At 37.4% G+C, this 17,557-nt stretch overlaps 1 protein-coding gene and 1 long non-coding RNA gene across 5 annotated transcripts in view; one reads left to right on the top strand and one right to left on the bottom strand.

The window, feature by feature from the left end:
* Positions 1 to 13,488, bottom strand: part of LOC111772175 (disks large-associated protein 5-like) — a 65,654-nt gene extending 52,166 nt beyond the window's left edge. For 2 of the 3 annotated variants that reach the window (XR_011425385.1, XR_011425386.1), the window contains exon 1: positions 13,222 to 13,488. The gene's annotated coding sequence lies outside the window, so the exon portion shown is untranslated. The remainder of the gene's footprint in view (positions 1 to 13,221) is intronic. The other variant, XR_011425393.1, reaches the window with a different exon arrangement.
* The window catches only part of LOC138917423 (uncharacterized), a 29,640-nt gene extending 12,984 nt beyond the window's left edge, over positions 1 to 16,656 (top strand). The window contains exons 2-3 of one of the 2 annotated variants that reach the window (XR_011425397.1): positions 2,126 to 12,883; positions 13,038 to 16,656. This is a non-coding gene — a long non-coding RNA (uncharacterized lncRNA). Of the gene's footprint in view, positions 1 to 2,125 lie in introns of both variants that reach the window. The other variant, XR_011425396.1, reaches the window with a different exon arrangement.
* The last annotated feature ends 901 nt before the right edge of the window (positions 16,657 to 17,557 follow it).

Raw genomic sequence — 17,557 nt, 5'->3', positions numbered from 1 at the left:
TGTGGTTTTATTTCTGGGCTTTCTCTTCTGTTCCACTGATCTGTGTGCCTGTTTTCTTACCAGTACCATGCTGTTTTGATTACTATATCTTTGTAGTATATTTTGAAGTCAGGGATTGTGATGCCTCCAGCTTTGTTTTTTTTCTCAGAATTGCTTTAGCTATTTGGGTTCTTTTGTTCCCCCACATGAATTTTAGGATTCTTTGTTCTATTTCCATGAAGAATGTCGTTGGGATTCTGATTGGGATTGCATTGAATCTGTAGCTCACTTTAGGTAGTATGGACATTTTAACTATGTTTATCCTTCCAATCCAAGTTCATGGAATATCTTTCCATTTCTTTATGTCATCATCAATTTCTTCCAGTAATGTCATATAGTTTTCATTGTATAGGTGTTTTACCTCCTTGATTAAATTTACTCCTAGATATTTTATTCATTTTGTTGCAGTTGTAAATGGGATTGTATTCTTGAATTCTCTTAGTTCATTATTAGAGTATAGAAATGCAACTGATCTTTTTAAGTTTGTTTTGTACCCTGCATCTTTGCTGTAATTTTTGATTATTTCTAATAGACTTCCATCTCTGCTCTATTCTTGATCATTTCCTTCTGCTTGCTTTTGGTTTTGTTTGCTCCTCTTTTCTACCGTCTTAAGGTGAACAATTAGGTATTTATTTAAAATAATTTTTTCTAATATAGGTGTTAAAGCTATAAATTTTCCTCTGCATCCTCGTTTACTTCTTATCAGTTGTGAGATGTTGTTTTTCTTTCATTCATTCAAATTATTTTTAGTTTCCATTGTGATTTCTTCTTTGACATGTGGGCAGTTTAGAAGCATGTAGTTTAATTTCCAAACTTTGAGATTTTCCCACATTTCTTTCTGTTGCTTTTTAATTCAATTATGTTGTGATAGGAGAACTTTACATTATTTCAGTTCTTTTAAATATATTGAGTCATTTTATAGCCTAGCATATCGTCTCTGCCTCTATTCTACACATGTGACATCATTCAAATTGGCAGATAAGATTGTTCATATTCATTTTTTAATCTAGTTTTTCTCTCCATTATTGGGAATGCTGTGTGACAGTTAAAAAATTATTGACTCAGGTATAATATCATTCATTCTGACTGCTCTGTAAATACATCTGTGCTCTTTAATCACACACCCATCCTTGGATTATTTTATGGCAGAGTATCTGCTTGGCTCCTGCGTCACTCAGAGCTTCTCCAGTGCCTGATGCCAGCAGCTCTCAGTAATCAGCAGTTTCCATGTGTGTCCTCCATTGCACAGTTTCGCACTTAAGTATCTCTGGTGAGATTCCCCACGGACAGCTTTACGCAGTGCACTAGGGGGTGGGCTTCTTGAAGATCCATTACCATGGCTTACTCGCAGAGTCCTGTCAGTAAGTAAAGGCCTTGCCCTCTCCCACAAGGTCTGGATCTCAGTCCTGTCAAGTGGATCTCCCGTGGGCTCTCAATCTCAGCCCTGTTTAGTGTTCCTTATATCTCTAGTCTTACATTCTGTAGCGTTCTGTTTACTTACTTGCTAATCTCTCATTATTCTAATCCCCTTATGTTAGTCATTTATATTAACAGTTTCCTGTTCAAATTACTGTGAGGTTTCTCTTCCTTCATTGGACGCAGACTGAGAATGGCATATTAAAGACCCCAGCTATTGTTGACAATTTGTTTATATCTTAATTCTGCCAGACTTGCTTCATATATTTTGTTGTTCAGCTTTCAAATATGTTTATAAGTGTTAAATAATTATGTAAGTTGCCAGTTTCCTCCTTATAAAATATTCCTTTTTGTCTCTAGTGGCATTTTTTGCATCAAACAATATTTTGCCTGATATTGATATAGCCACTCCAGCTATTTTGTTACTATTTGCATGGTGTACTTTCCTATGATTTTACTTTGAACCTATTTGTCTATTTGAATTTAAAGTTTGTCTCTTGTAAACAGCATACAGTTGTATATTGTTTTGTTTTGAGATGGACAATCTTTGCTTTTTTTTTTCCCCCGAGGACGCTTGACCCTGAGCTAACATCTGTTGCCAATCTTCCTCTTTTTGCTTGAAGAAGATTGTTGCTGAGCTAACATCTGTGCCAATCTTGATCTGCTTTAGTGGGATGCCGCTGCAGTGTGGCCTGATGAGAGCTGATAGATCCCACCTGAGATCAGAACCTGCAAACCTTGGGTGACCAAAGCAGAGCACATGAACTTAACCACTGTGCCACAGAGTTGGCCCCAACCATCTCAGCTTTCAATTGGAGTACTTCATACATTTCAAATTTAATTCAACTATCGATATTGTTAACTTTTTATCTCCCATTTCGCTGTTTCCTATGTCTTATGTGCTTTTGTGCCTTTTTTACTGCTTTTTCATATCAAATATATTTTTTCTAGAGAAACATTTTACTGGTTCTCTTAATAGCCTGAATTATTTTCTTAGTAGTTACTCAAGGGAAGACAATATACATCTTAACATAATACTATTCAGATTAATATTTACTTCCAGTAAGGTTTAGAAACTGTTTCGATATAGCTCCATTCCTCCCTGTCTTTGTGCAATTTTCATATACTACATATTTATATAGGTCCAACATTACAGTTTTTTCATTGTTTTGTGCAATCATCTTTACCATCAGTTAAAAGAAAGAGAAAGATGCATTTTCAATGTCATCTGGCCTGCATTGTTTCTGAAGAGAGGTCAGCTGTCAGTTGCTTGTGGTTCCCTTGTACGTAATGAGCCCTCTTTCTCTTGCTTCTTGCAAGATTTTCTACTTGTCTTTGGCATTCAGTAGCTTGACTATGATGTGTTTATATGTGAATTGCCTTTTGTTTATCCTACTTGAAGTTTGTTGACCTTCTTGGATTTGTAGATTGGTTTCTCCTCATTTGGGGAAATGTTGGGCCATTATTTCTTCAAAGAACTTTTCTGTCCTTTTCTCTACTCTCCTTCAAAGTAACTACTATACTCCTGGAACTTCTGTCATGTGTATGCTTGCTATGCTTGATTGTTTTCCCAGCAGGTTGTAACATTCTGTTAATTTTTATTCCTTTTATCTTTGTTTCTTCAGACTGGATAATCTCCATTGACCTATGAGCAGGTTCACAAAATCTTCCTTCTAACAACTCAATTTGCTGTTGAGCTTGTCTGTGTAACTTTTCATTTCAGATATTCAACACTTTATGTCTTGAATTTCTATTATCTTCTTTTTAAAAAGTAATCTCTCTTTATTGATTCTCTATTTGATGAGCCATTGTACACATTATTTTAGTTCATCAAATATGGTTTCATTTAGATCTTTGAATATATTTATAATAGCTCCTTTTAAGTATTTTTTTCCTGAGTCCAATATCTTCACCTCCCCCAGAAACAGTTTCTGTTCACTTTTCCCCATGTATGGTTCACACTTTCCCATTTCTTTGCAGTTCCCATTTTTCATTGTTGACACCTGGATATTTTAGATAATATATTGCACCAACTCTGGATTTAGATCTACTACTCCCCCAGGAATTGATATTGTTGCTTTTGTGTACTGACTTGACTAATTCTGGAATCTGTCTCCTTTGCAACGTGGAGATGCTGATGTCTCTGACCAGTTTATTGTTATTTTTTAAATTCTTTTTTTCCTTTAAGCCTGGCTTCACAGAGTCACTTCTGGGTCAGCATATCTTAGTGGTCAGCCAATGAATGCTCAGATGTTGTCCATAAGCCCCTTGATTAGGTGAGCCTTCTACCCCTTGGCAATGGCTCTGAGTGTTGGTTGGTTGGGAAACACATTAAAATCCCTGGCTTTTACCAGACAGAGAAAGACAAACACCATATGATTTCACTCATAAGTGGAAGATAAACTAACACACAAACAGTTTAGTGTTACCAGAGGCGAAGGGTGTTGGGGGGTAGGGACAAGGCATGAAGGGGCACATTTATATAGTGACTGACAAACAATAATGTACAACTGACATTTCACAGTGATATAAATTATTATGACCTCAATAAAATAAAAAAAAAAAAACAAATCCTTGGCTTTTTACTTTCTGCAGGGCCTTCTCCTGTCACCTCTTTGCATACTCAAGGCCTCGTATTCAGCCAGAGATGGACAGATGGCTAGGGTTCTCACAACTTTATGCATAAACCAACCTTCCGGACCCCCACGAGTATGTCAAATCTTATTAAGAACTTCTCTGGCTTTCTCATTTCCAGAATTGCCTTGATTAACCTCTGGTTAGTCTCATGATATTGCACCCTCAGACCGTCTGTGTTAGCTATCCATCCCCAGTTCTTTGCACTGAGGTTCATATTCCTTTTGCACAACACCTCCAGGCATGGGGTTTTTCCATACTCCATTCCAACTCATGTCAGTATCCCAGAGCTCAAAGCTGCTGGTTTTCATAGCTTGTTCAGCTCTGGTAAAACAAAGCCAGAGGGAGATGGGAGCATCCCTAGGCTAAAACTCTGGACACTCCCAATGTCCCTTCCTGGAGTTCAGTAGTTTTGCTTGAATAAATGCGTCTTGATTCATTTATGTGTTTGCTCAATTTCCATAGAGTGAAAGTAATTGTTTTAATAATGTTATGCAGTTTCATCATTGCTTTTTTGGGGAAAATTGCCAAGCTCCTCATTACACCATTCTGAGGGTCCCACTCAGTTATCTTTTTACTAATTTAAAAAATAAGAAAGAAATATACTTACACACATTTTTATCATGTCTTGTGTAGATCTAAGTTTTCATCTGATTTTATTTTCTATCTGTCTGGAGGACTTTAACATTTTTATAGTGCAGGTACGCTGTTAAATCAATTCTTTCATTTCTTATGTCTGTGAGAAAATTGGACATACACAAATTTTTACTTTTTTATGAAAATATTTTACTTTGCATAGAATTCAAGGAAATATTTTTCTTTTCAGCACTGCATGAGGATTTTGTTCAATTGCCTTCTACCTTTGTTTTCCCAAAGGAAATCTGATTTTATTCTTGTTTTTGTTCTTTACATAATGAGTCTCCTTTCTCTGCTGACTTCCTCTTTACTTCATCACTGTTTTAAAATCATGGGTTATGATCAGCCTTGGTTTATATTTCTACATTCCTATGATTACAGTTCACTGAGTTTTAATTTTAGATCTATAATTTTCATCAATTTTGGAAAATTGTTTACCATATTCTTCAAATAATTTTTCAGTCCCCTCCTCTTTCTTCATTCTTTGGGAGCTTTAATGATAATATTAGGTCACTGAAAGTTGTCTCACAGCTCACTGATAAGTTTACAGTCTTTTCATTCTGTTTCTTTTTGATTAGTATACCTTCAACCTCAATAATCTTTTCTCTGCAGTACCTAATCAGTTGTTAATTTCCCCAATGTATTTTACATTTCAGGCATTGTAGTTTTCATTTCCATATGTTTAATTTGGGTTTTTAAAAATCTCCCATGACTCTCTTAACATGCTCATATTTTGCTCTATCTTTGTCACCATATGAAACATAGGTATAACTATTTTAATAACCTGTCTACTAATTCTATATCTGAGTCAGTTTTAAATATTGATTTTTCTCCTGATCACGTATCACATTTTCCTGCTTCTTTGCAGGTGGTATAACTTGGAAAGTGTTTGATCCTTTCAAGGTGCATTTTTAAGCTTTGTTAGGCAAGACCAGAGTAGCTTATAAAAGGTTAAGGGCTTTTTTTATGTCATAGGTCTAATTTTTCCTCTCTATTAAGCCAGTCTCCTTTTGCATACTTTACCCAATATTCCATATATTATGGAGTTTTTCCACTGTGGCTATTGGTTCATTACTTTTGGAGAAATACTAGGGTTCACCTTGACTGTTTATGCAGTCAGGGATCTTAGTCTTGAGCAGTTGACTAATGTCTGAACACTGTCATTTCACACATATTTTTTATATTTTTAAATTGTTTGAGGTGAAAGAGTGCCTGCTATCCTTGTTACTCCTTCATAGGGGAGGAAGGGTCTGAAACTATAACTTAACCCATCTCAATCACGTGTTTGTAAGAAGGAAATAAAGGAGAGATATTTAGGGGCCTCCATCGCAAGGTCACCAAGACCTAGGCCCTGACTGAGAAATATTTGGTTGATAAGCTAGATCCAAAACATTCACTTTTTGTGATTACACTTTGTGTGTGTGTGTGTGAGGCAAAAACATGGAAACTGCAGGAATTATCTAAAATCGTCCAGTTATCATAATCATAGGGGAAATATGGTAAGAAATGAGAATATGAGTATGTATAAACCTAAAAATGGCAATAACAAAATGTAAGTCAACTTTTTTCCAATTTACTATTTTTAAACAATATTTTTGCATATTGTTTCTACTAGACAAGAATTAAGATGCTTTCAAATATCTGACAAAGATTTATGATTTTAACCATATGCTTTACAGTACTCAATTAATTTTGCAAATGATTAAATGTGTGGCAGTATTTAATTAGTTAAATCCATAAAATTCTCTTTATTTATGTCAAATGTAGGTATTCAGAATATTCCTATCTGATAGAAAGTTTTATGATGATAGAAAACTTCTTTATCTGTAAAGTCCAATACACGTGGCTAGTGAACACTTGGTTATGGCTAGTACCCGTGAAGGATTCAATTTTTAATTTTATTTAATTTTAATCAATTAAATTTAAATAGCCACAAGTAGCTAGTGGCTATTGTATCTGACAGTGCAAATCTAGAGGGATGTTGATAGTTTAATGAAATGACAATTATTTGACAATTATAACTTTAGGCATGGTACATTAAACAAATAAAACTATTAGTGGATATTTCTCACCCTGCTTTAAAACCTTCACACATTAAAGAATCTGCACTATTGTTAAGTTTGCTGGTAAGTATTGAAACACGGCTAAGCAGCCATATGGCATTTTATACTCTTGTAGAATGGCCCTGAGCTCCAGCATACTATTGGCCAAGAACACATGATACCTGATTTTCACTGAGGGGCTCATTTAGAGATGCTCCCTTTATGTGGGACTCAGCAGTACTACCAGGATGAGAAGTGCTCAAAGGAATTGGGCTGGGGCAGGTACCCAGGTAATCTGTTGGCTTCAAACAAAGTATAAATGGAAACACTAGTCTGTCAGATGAATTTGGGAAAGTGGTTAACACTCTAATATTAAAATCACAAGAAAGGAAATGAAATGAAAAAACAGCTCTATGGGTTAGCAATCAAGTTGTATGTATATATATATTTTTTTATTTTTTTGGTGAGGAAGATTGGCCCTGAGCTATCATCTGTTGCCAATCTTCCTCTTTCTGCTTGAGGAAGTTTGTCGCTGAGCGAACACCTGTGCCAATCTTCCTCTATTTTGTATGTAGGATGCTCACCACAGCATGCTGTGATGAGCAGTGTATAGGTCCATACCCAGGATCTGAACCTGCGAATTCTGGGCCACAAAAGTGGAGCATGCGAGCTTAACCACCAGGCCTGCACCTCTAACTTTTAATGAACATGTAATGGCGATAACAAAAATTTAAGACTATTAAATTCTTAATTTTGAGTATTAATGTATGAAATCAATATTAATACCAATTTTGAATATTTGTACAAAACTTCTGAATAAAATATTCACAAGAAAAACTGAGCAGTTTTTCAAGAGAATAATATGCCACGGCCAAGCATGTTATATTCTGCCTCAAGAGTTATATGCGGTTTTATTCATTGTTATATGTGGTTTTATTGCACTGTCCTCCTCAGCTGTCTGGCTATTCGGTGTCTGGTTATTAAGGAATTCTTAATCCCCTAAATATGCCAGCTACCTTGTCACTAACGTATATTTAGGAAGACCAAAGCTGCTCTCTACTTTGTGTCCACTTGGTGAGTGAAAGCCAAGGGGGAGGGAAGCAGCCCAGGGCAGAGCACCTCGAGCACCACCGCAGTGCATCCCCCTGAGTGACACTCATTCTGGTAGTTCCTCTAGAGCCGTTAACTGAGGATCAGCAGTTTTTTTCATAAAGGGCCAGATAATAAATATTTTTGTAGTTACTCAGCTCTGCTGTTGTAGCTGGAAAGCCGCCATTGACAATATATAAACGAATGGGTGTGGCTGTATTCCAATCAAATTATGTTACCACTTGGTTCAAATTAATAGATAAAAAGAAGCTCTGAGAGATCTCCTTAGTTTGTGTCTGCCAGGTGTAAGAATTTTGGAGGGGAAGAATGAATTTTTAAAATTTCTTTAAAAAAGGACTAAATGCATAAAGCAAAAATAATAATGATGCATTGTATGATGTACATTATAGGCAGAAGTGAGCTGTATGATAAAAATAATCCAGAGGATAGGCAGGTGAAAGGTAAATATACTGTTGAACATTACCTTATATGCTAGGCAGTATAACAGTATTTGAGGATGGACTGGGGTAAATACTGGAAACCATAGAATAATCTCAAAAAATAAAATAAAGGGGTATATCTAAGTCAAAGTGGAAATACAAAAGAACAAATTCAATTTAAGACAAGGCAAAAAAGTGGGAAAAGGAAACAAGCAGTGGATAGGCAGACAGGAAAAAAGGCACCAGTAGTACAGAGAGACACAAATACATAGATATGTGGTTATTGGACCAGCATTAGAACGAGCTATGAACTTGATAGCATTGCAGATTAATGGGCTCCACCGAACATACTGGTGATGGGTCCAGAAAAGTATGGCTTAACAAGCTCTCCAGCTGACTCTTATACAAGTTAAAGTTTTAGAACTGCTGATATAGATAATTACATCAATTGTAAATTGTCTAATGATTACATTTAGAGATTGTCAGGCTGGGTTTAAGCAAGAAAGGACAATACTACACATTTTATATATATACACATTTACAAAATATATACATTTTAAAGAAAAATAGGTCAAAAGTAAAAGGATAGACAGAGAATATCATGGAAACACTAATCCAAAGAAAGCTGTAGTGGCTGTGATAATACCAGACAAAGGAGACTTCAGAACAAGGAATATTACCAGAGTCAGAAAGCCATTTCATAATGAAAAAGTATCCAATTCCTCAAGCCCACATTCACAAGTGTGAATGTACATAATAATAGCTTCAAAACATAGGAAACAAACAGAAGTGAAAAGTAATAGGAAAAAAATAAAATGGTAAAGATGCTTCAACACACTTCTCTCAGTAAATAGATAGCAAATCAGTAATAGCAAAGAAGAAAACACTACCAAACAGACTTAATTATCAATTATAGAAAACTCCACCCAACAACAACAGAACACCTGCTCTCTTAAGTGCATGAGGAATAGTCACCAGGTTAGACCATATGTTGGGAAACAAAACTCTAGTCTCATAAATTAGAAATATCCAATCACACAGAGTGTATTCTTAGACCAAAATGGAATTATTAAAATCAGTAACAGAAATATCTGGGAAATGTTTGGAAATTAGGCAATACATATTTATATAACCCATGAGTCCAAGAAGAAATTTCAAATGGAACTTAAAATATGTTGACCTGAATAATAATAAAGATAGAACATGTCAAAATTTGTGACATTCAGGTTAAAAATGAGTTTAGAGGGAATGGCTAAAATTCAAAAGTCTGATAATAAGAAGGATGATAAAGATGTGGAGTCAATGGAGCAGTCATAAATTAATAGTGGGAATATAAAACAGTTTTAAAAATTGGAAAACAGCTTGTCAATTCCTCCTAAAGTCAAACATACAATTACCTTACTTCCTAACAATTTTACACCTAGGTATTTACCTAAGAGAAATAAAAACTTAGACCCATTCAGATACTCTCACAGAAATGTTTATAGCAGCTTTATTCATAATAGCCCCAAACTGGAACAACTCAAATGTCTGTTGACAGGAGAAAGGATAAATGAATTATAATATATCCACATAATGGAATACTACTCAGCTATATATTGGATTGAACTGATACATGAAACAACATGGATGAATCTCAAAGTAATTATGCTGAGTGGAAGAAACAAGACAAAAAAGAAAACATACTGTTTGATTACATTTATATACATTTCTAGAAATTGCAAACTAATTTATGGTCACAGAAAGCAGATCAGTGGTTGTCTGGAGGCAGAGGGGGAGGAGGCTGGGAGGTGGGAGGGATTACAAAGGCTTTGGGAGTGATGGATTTGTTCATGATCTTGACTGTAGTCATGGTTTCATGGATGTATACACATTTCAAAATGAATCTATTTGTAACTATATGTGGCGATGGATATTTATTAGACTTAGTGTGATCAGTTCTCAATATATACAAATATTGAATCATTATGTTGTACACCTGAAACTAATATAATGTTATAGGTCTATTATATCAAAATTTTAAATAAATGAATCCAAGTGTATACTTTAAATATGTGCTGTGTTCTATATCAATACAGATGTTACTAAAAACATGGTATTATAGTTTTATATAAAGATAGATGCAATATATATGGCAGCTGCAATACAGAAGATGGGGCTATAAATTGCAAGGTTTTTACACTTGACGAGTAAGAGCAGAGTTCAATATTAACTCTAAGTAGATTCTGAATAGTTAAGAATATATATTATAATACAGACTGTGACCACTAAAACTGATCACAAAGTATAGCAAAGAAGCAAATTAACATGGAATTTTAAATAAATACTTAATTAACCCAAGAAGATGGAAGCCAGATGGAAAGACAGAAAATAATAAAATGGATGATCTTAATCTAACTGTATCAATAATTACATTAAATGTAAATGGGCTAAACACTCCAAATGAAATAAAGACATTGTCACAAGGGATAGAAAAATAAGAGGGTTTGATAAACTAAGGGATGTCTTCAATCCTCAAGTTCTTTATGTTAAATCCTATGCCACATAGTTTTCTTATTTTAACAAATATTTTGAATGGCTGCATAGCACTCAAACTTACAGTTATAATAGATTTAATCATCTCCAGATGACTAGGTTTCTGTACACTAGGTTGGACAACATATCTAAGGTCTTTTCTGTTCTTCATCTCTGATAACTTAAACAGCTTATGTTTTTATTCTCTTTTATGGCCATTAACAATCCCTCACTGAACACTTTTGCAGTTCCTGATTTAGAGAATACTCGATGTATGATGATGCAGAGTTATACTAAGGTCATTCAATTTCAGCACCTCCTAGTCAGCAATAAAATATTCATTGTACTCATCATTCAGAAATTCCTTACCAAGAACCATGATCCATATATTACAATCACTAATTCATATTGCTATTCAATTCCAAAAACCTCACAGAGCATTGGATCTCCGCCTCCAGAGACCGTTCATTGCTGCGCTTTATCACATTTATCCAGAAAACTCATGTCTGTGAGAATGTCAGTCTTTCCCTGCTTGGCCAAATGGGATCTCCATCTCTCATGCAACTACAGTCCTGACACGGGAAGCTCAAATCATTTCTTTACAGGGCTTAATTTCTTCCTTCCTCCATTATAGCTCTTAATATTACTAAGTTGAGCACATAGGAGAGAATAATCTGGTCAGTGAATACGTAAACACTGGCTAGAAGAGACTGGGCTAGAAGAGATATGAGTATCTTCAATACGCAGTTTTTGACAGCCAAAACTAGAAACACAAAAATCTAAGAGGGAACAGGTTAATTAATTTGGTCCTGCTATGTGATGGCATGTACAGGATTATTAATCAGGATGATACTGGTCCCAGTGTAAAGTACGCACTCATAACTGGGGAAAGGTATCCAGTTGAAACTTAAGACATAGATTCTGTTCTCAGATTTTCTAAATGTAACTGCTCTTAGAGTTCATGACATATTAGTGTCTTGGGGTTTTCATCAGTAGAGGCAAGAGTATGAAGATCACTTCTTAAGCATGAATATCTTAGAGAAATGTAATCTACATAAAAACTTAATAATATGTTGTAATCCTGTATAAATATGTTAGCTATTTTTATTGAAGAACATTGCATGTCCCCTAACTGGGTATTATAAAAGAAACAATTTGCCTTTTTAGGATAAAATTGTGCTTATCAGCCCTGCTCTGATAATGCTCACAAAAAAAAGGGGGGGAAAAATCAGGACTTTTACTTGAGAATGCATTTTTAATTTATAAATCAAGAGCTTCTAGGAAAGAGGAAATTTCCCTCCCACCGAAATGGAGCAGAAACAAAGAGACATTTGTGAATTATAACCTGCCCAAAAAATCCGATGTGATCAAGCGTCTCATACAGTGAGAACATTAGTAAGACTGACAGTGCCCTTAAGCAGCAACAAAAGGCATGTGGGTAAATAAAATGATTCCTTATTTTCTTCTATTTCAATTAGTATTTGGACATGTTTTTGGGAAGAAAACAAAAATCAGATGTTAATGCAAAGTTTTGTTAAACTTTTCTTCTATCAATAATTTAAAATCAATGATTTTATGAAAGAAAATCAACCATCCTCATTGTTGACTTTTGTGTGTAAACCAATTCTTTCCTCTCATCAAGGTTCTTCTTTTGGGGATGGCAGGACTGAGGAGGAAGTCAGGAGGCACCAGGCTTTTCTTGGGGCACAGAATGACTCCCTTACACGACACTCTCCAGGTCCACACCCGCCCTGCTCATACACATAAACAGATGGAAAAGAGGACAGAGCCTGGACTACGGGAATAGGTTTACAGCACGTTCCTGGGGTCCGAGCTCTGGGAACCCCGAGGCTCTGAGACAGTAGCCGCCCCTCAGAGCTCCCAAGTAGAGAACTCCCCAGGCTTTCCCAAACTAACCTTGGTGCCCCCTGGCTGGAAATCTCCCTTTAGGGCTCAAGATCCTACTTCCCTCTTGCAGCCAAGCAGCTGTGAGGAGAGAAGAGGAGGAACACCAGGGAGCCCAGAGCCACCAGACAGTGACGCCACAGAGCCACAGCCATCACACCCGCACAGGTGAAGGACATGCAACCAAATCCCCGTCACCCCAGCACAGCCACGCACCTGTCACAGCCTCGCAGCCACACCCACGGCACGGAGGTGCATCCCACCGCTCACTCGCGTCCCTCTCACACACACCCCGCCACAAGCATCCCGTCTGTCCCCACAGACACACACCGTCCTCTGCCGTTCAGGCCCGAGAGTCCCGTGAGGACTGGCGTCCCTACTACCGGCCTCCACGCAGTGAGCGCTTCCAGTGCCACCCCTCCTAGTTCACGTCGGGCTCCGAATTGACTCGCTTCACAGGATTCCCGCATCCTGTGCTAACACATCCACAAATGAGCTCAACTCACCTTGCAAAGAGGGAGAACCGCGCGAATACGGAATGGAAGCCGAAGATCTGGCGTGACCGCTGCCGTCTGGGAAGTGTCGCTCCAACCTGAACATCTCCGGGCGCCGCGGCTCGTCAGAAAGGCCACCGAAGCGCGGAAGTTCCGCGAGAATGGCACCGCGAGAACCGCCCGGAGCCCGGCCCGAGCGCAGGTCTCTCAGCCAGGAGCGCGACGCGAGGGCGCGTGCGCGGGCACGGAGCCTGCGCGGAGGCCGCTGGTGCGCGTGCTCGGTCCAGAGGCGCCGCTGCGCCCAGGAGGCCGAGCAGGGCGGCCCGGCGCCGGCTCCGAGCGTCACGCCTGTGCGCGCAGAGCCGCGCTGGAGGGTCGGCGGGGCGGCCCCTTGGCGAGAGCGCACGGCGGGTGTGAGCTCTGAGGGCGGGGCCCCGGGCGAGTCCCCTCAGGCGGCTGCAGCCTGGGGACAGCACGTGGGGCAAGTAACTCCTGATCCCGCCAGGATGGGCTGGTTTATTCAGTGTCTGTTAGCTGCGTTTAAAAGGTGTGTAGGAGTGAAGTAATACATATGTACTTAATTCTCTAGGCTAAGCTATAATAGTCAAAATGGAATGAATAATTAAATGTAAAAGCGATCTGGAGATACATCTGCATATGTTTTTGTAATATTAAGTTAGGGACAGATTTTCCAACCATAACTGAAGAGAGAAATGCTAAAGGAATACTGAGATTTGACTTGATAATTATGTGTAAACATCCGAATCATCTAAATGACAATCAATTAATGAAATAAAAATTGATGCAAGACAAAAATTCAATAACTTAACACATATAATGAACAGACAGATAATCTCAAGGCACTGTGTTTTTGTCGCTCAAAATAATGGTCACTAGTCTAAGAGGAGAGTAGCAATAACTATAGAAATATAAATTATATATGCACATTATCAGCATTACATGATGATAGTTGAAAATACAAATTACCATTAGTAATAAACATTATCATCAAATGCATCAGAATCAGAATTACTTGACCTTTTAGGAATTGATCCTGCTCTCCATAATGAGTAACTAAGAAAATATGGGTCATTTTTTTCCCTTAACTCTGTTTATGCTCCTGAATCTCCTGATGCATTTTATTGCTCCATCTTTTGCATAATTATTTTTTGTAGCTTCTTTCTCTTCAGCTGAGATATCTCCTATATTCTCTTTACACTATTCCATAAATGATCCCAATTTCTTCCTAGGCATCATTGGTGAATTCCATGCTTGTGATGACAATGTAGTGATAAATTATCCATGTGTGTTTTCTTCCAGTTTTGTCTGTTCCTCAAGTGACTCTCCTGGATGTAGCAATAGGCCAGTAGCGATGCATGACATTTTGGTCAGGTCAGGCAGTGAGAAGGAAAGAAAATCTAAACTCTCTCTTTGAGATTTTCAATGCAAGATCTGGGTGGAAGCCGACAAATAATTTGGAAGTACCCACGATTAGTCAGTATGAGGATTTTACGCTCCCTCAAGAGTAATTGAGGTGGGGGGTCGGGATGGGGGGTGAAAGGGATGAAGAGGGTTGAATAACAAACTTCCAGCTATAAATAAATGTCTTGGGGATGTAACGCACTTGTTGACTCTATTTATATTTATATTAACTATAGTTAATAACGCTATATTGTGTATTTGAAAGTGGCTGAGTAGATCCTAAAATTTCTCATCAGAAGAAAAAATATGTAATTATGCATAGTGATGGATGTTAACTAGACTTATTGTGGTGACCATTTCACAATATACACAGATATTGAATCGCTATGTTGTACACCTGAAACTAATATAATATGTCAATTATATCTTATTGTTTTTAAAAAGAGTACTCGAGGTTGTTTTATCGGATGGACAAAAGAAGCTATTTCAAAGGGAAACAAGAAGACCTAATATTTAGAATCTAATATTTAGACTCCGTGGGGTCCTTGAGAAATGACTCTGTGTCCTGGCCACACTACTGGACAGTGCACTTGAAATACCAAGTAAAGTAAAAGAAATAAATGATATCAGTGCCCCACAAACATTTTCACGTAGGATGATGTAGGAATCCCAGGTTCCCCCCTACCCTGTCCCCCCCACACAAATCTTGACCAGGGACAGAGTTACAGAAAAGAAAAGGCTGAGTAAATTTACACCACAGTCATCACCACACACCCGCCAGAAGCCTCAAATTAAAATCTGGACAGTATTACGTGTCAGCAAGAATGTGAAGATATGGGAATTACAGTGTGGGACTATCAATTGGTTTGTTGACTTTGAAGAAAAAAAATGACAATATCCCCAGTAAAGCTGAAGATATGGTTACCCTATGATCCCTGCTTAATACCATAAGTAAATCCATGTGAATGGTAACCAGATATATATATATGTGTATATATATATACACACACACAGAAGAATCGTCTCAGAAGCATCATTTGTAACTGCCAAAAGTGAACACAATCCAGACCTCCATCAACAATTGAAGGAATAAACAAAATGGTGTATTAATAGGATTAACTTGCAACACTGAGTATGAATCTTAAATACTTAATATTGAATGAAAGAAATCAGATGCAACAGTATATATATGTTACCCTAATTACACAAGGGAAAAAAAAAAGGCAAAAATCAGACTATGATTTTGGCATAGAAATAGACATGATAAGAGTATAAAGAAAGGCAAGGGAGGTTTATTATGCTAATTAGGATATTCGATACCCTGGGGGCAAGAGGAGTCTAGCAACAGTAGGGGGCATGCAGGAGACCTACTGGTGGTAGTAGTACTCTATTTCTTGACCTGGGTTGATGTCACACAGTTGTTTATTTAATAACCATCTATATGTATCCATTTTTTTGTTAAGATTATGATAGTTTACAACCTTGTGAGATTTCAGTTGTACATTATTGTTGGTCATGTTGTGGGTACACCACTTCACCCTTTGTGCCCTCCCCCCACCCCCCCTTTCCCCTGGTAACCACCGATCAGTTCTCCTTGTCTAATATGTATCCATTTTTTGTGTTTGTATATTTCACAATGAAAATGAAATAGAAGAAAGGAAGGTGAAAAGAAAGAAATTTCTCTATTCATGAAGTTCTTAAAGTTATAATTTTGGTCAATCAGGTTCTTCTCCAAATTCAGATTCTAAAAAAGTGAAAGCACAAACACTGTTTTCAGGACAAGTGTAACTGTTCTTTGTAAATGTATTTCACGTCAATGACCAGCTCACACTGACCTCTGAGTCCATAGGTTACAATCTGATTGACTCAGTACTTAAAATAAGCTTAACTGGACATTTTCAAAGATTATTTTCACAGAGCTACAATTCACTCAGGCTCTTTTTTCTGTGGATCTCAAAACAGGAATCCTGCCTCAGCAAATCTAGTATTTATTTGTCAGTATGCTTTGGAGGAGAAAGAAGAAAATTCTTAATTTTGTCAACTTAATAATAGAAATTGAATGTGACTGTTGGGGGAGGCAAGCCTCCTTTCACAATTATGAAAGAACACAGGTTTATTAACCATGGAGGATCCCAAAGTGAAGCCTCTGGGTCTCTTCCTAGGTCTGAGTTGACTTGTGGTGTCTTCTTTTTGTCCTTTTCTTCATATTCTGATGATTCAGACCACTTAACCCTCCTTCATGCTGACAGATCACCGTTGGAGCTGTGAGGTTCCTGTTACCCCAAGCTGGTGGCATAGTCTCTCCAGTTCCCACTTTCCTCATTGCCACTGGAAAAATCCGCTAGGTTTCCTCAGTTTGAAGTTCTGCTTATTTCAAAATAGTTTCATTATCCCTGCTACTGCGAACATCTCGCCCTCTTGTTTCCAAGAAAGTTTAATGAAAAGACCTCTTCTCAAACTAAAGATGAAATCCCATCATTCTACTTATTTTATGTAGGAAATCCACATCTACAGGACCCTTCAGAGAGGGACCCCTCTTGCCCTGGAGTAATCCTATTAAGCACCTTCATCTCACTGTTTCTAATTATAATAAGAAAGTCAGAAGAAACTCGGTTTCTCCTATAATGAATTCATACAAGAATTTCTGCAAGTGACAAAACATTGGAGAGAATGACTTCAACACTCAACAGACTGATTTTTTTAAAAAAATAGATCTGATTATTTCCTACAATGTGAACAGCCTTTGTGTGTCTCCTATGGCTTGACTGACTCACAAAGTTGTCCTTTCTTTCCCTCCAATACCAGAAGTTGGAAGGAAACCCCTCCCAGCTACTGTAACGTATAAGCATGTAACTCATTGTCTAAACACTGTAATCGTGGAGGATATTAAAACTTGGCAAAGTGGAGAAGATTGTTCTGTGCCATG

This window comes from Equus caballus, chromosome 14 (genome assembly GCF_041296265.1).
Source record: "Equus caballus isolate H_3958 breed thoroughbred chromosome 14, TB-T2T, whole genome shotgun sequence".
NCBI lineage: Eukaryota > Metazoa > Chordata > Mammalia > Perissodactyla > Equidae > Equus > Equus caballus.
The sequence above is the reverse complement of the archived record's forward strand: the minus strand, read 5'-3'. Positions and strand labels throughout refer to the sequence as shown.